Raw genomic sequence first — 2182 nt, 5'->3', positions numbered from 1 at the left:
TCATGATGGTGCATTGAACGAGTGTAAATGTCTCCTACTTTTCAGGCTGGCCCAAAGTTTGACTTCAGCACCTTGCGAATAACAGGCAGAAGAGCAAAAAGTGTTGCCTGGAGGTCTGTGCTCGTAGGTGGACTCTGTTGGTGAGCAGGTGACTCCCTCTTGTGGCACGGAGGACCCAAGAACAATCTTCCTTCAACTCTGAAAAATGAAATGACGCTTGTTGTGTTGGGTCTGTCTCAATGACAGACTGAGGCTGCTGTTGTCTTCTTCTCTGATCAAAACAATGTTGTCTTTTCCTCTGATCAAAACACTCCCCCCTAGCGGATATTCCACGAATTGCACCCTATTAAAAATATTCATTCCGTGTCTTTTGTGCATTTTTTCACTTTTAAATTATCCTGCGGGCCTGATCAAACCTCCTTGCGGGCCGGTTCCGGCCGTATGTCATACATCTCTGATGAATAGTAAGGCGTTTTTAGCCGAAAAAAACAACCATGTATAGTCAGGCGTTTTTAGCCGAAAAAAACAACCATGTATAGTAAGGCATTTGTAGCCGAAAAAAACAACCATGTATAGTAAGGCGTTTTAACCCGAAAAATACAACCATGTATAGTAAGGCGTTTGAACCCGAAAAAAACGACCATGTATCGTAAGGCGTTTTTAGCCGAAAAAACCGACCATGTATAGTAAGGGGTTTTTAGACGAAAAAAAACGACCATGTATATAGTAAGGCGTTTTAACCCAAAAAAATCAACCATGTATAGTAAGATGTTTTTAGCTGAAAAAAAACTACCATGTAAGGCGTTTTTAGCCCAAAAAGACAACCATGTACAGGAAGGCGTTTTAACCCGAAAAAAACGACCATGTACAGTAAGGCGTTTTTAGCCAAAAAAAAACGACCATGTATATAGTAAGGCATTTTTAGCCGAAAAAAAACGACCATGTATAGTAAGGGGTTTTAACCCGAAGAAAACGACCATGTATAGTCAGGCGTTTTTAGCCGAAAAAACCGACCATGTATAGTAAGATGTTTTTAGCCGAAAAAAACTACCATGTAAGGCGTTTTTAGCCAAAAAAAACAACCATGTATAGGAAGGCGTTTTTAGCCCCAAAAAACAACCATGTACAGTCAGGCGTTTTAACGCGAAAAAAACGACCATGTATAGTCAGGCGTTTTTAGCCAAAAAAAACGACCATGTATAGTAAGGCGTTTTTAGCCGAAAAAAACGACCATGTATAGCAAGGCGATTTTGGCCGAAAAAAACGACCACGTATGGTAAGGCATTTTTTCGACGAAAAAAACGACTATGTATAGTAACGCGTTTTAGCCGAAAAAAACGACCATGTATAGCAAGGCGATTTTGGCCGAAAAAAACGACCACGTATGGTAAGGCATTTTTTCGACGAAAAAAACGACTATGTATAGTAACGCGTTTTAGCCGAAAAAAACGACCATGTATAGCAAGGCGATTTTGGCCGAAAAAAACGACCACGTATGGTAAGGCATTTTTTCGACGAAAAAAACGACTATGTATAGTAACGCGTTTTAGCCGAAAAAAACGACCATGTATAGCAAGGCGATTTTGGCCGAAAAAAACGACCACGTATGGTAAGGCATTTTTTCGACGAAAAAAACGACTATGTATAGTAACGCGTTTTAGCCGAAAAAAACGACCATGTATAGTAAGGCGTTTTTAGCCGAAAAAAACGACCAGGTGAAAGTAAGGCGTTTTAACCCGAAAAAAACGACCACGTATGGTAAGGCATTTTTTCGACGAAAAAAACGACTATGTATAGTAACGCGTTTTTAGCCGAAAAAAACGACCATGTATAGTAAGGCATTTTAGCTGAAAAAAACGACCATGTATAGAAGGCGTTTTTAGCCCAAAAAAACCGACCATGTGTAGTAAGGCGTTTTTAGCTGAAAAAAATGACCTTGTCTAGTAAGGCGTTTTTAGACGAAAAAAAGACCATGTATAGTCAGGCGTTTTTAGACGAAAAAAATAACCATGTATAGTCAGGCGTTTTTAGACAAAAAAAACGACCATGTATAGTATCGCATTTTGAGCCGAAAATAACGACCATGTATATTAAGGCATTTTTAGCCGAAAAAAAACAACCATGTAAAATAAGGCGTTTTTAGACGAAAAAAACGGCCAGATGTATAGTAAGGCGTTTTTAG

Source organism: Hippocampus comes, unplaced genomic scaffold (genome assembly GCF_001891065.2).
Source record: "Hippocampus comes isolate QL1 unplaced genomic scaffold, H_comes_QL1_v1.1 scaffold85, whole genome shotgun sequence".
NCBI lineage: Eukaryota > Metazoa > Chordata > Actinopteri > Syngnathiformes > Syngnathidae > Hippocampus > Hippocampus comes.
Note: the sequence above shows the minus strand (reverse complement) of the source record.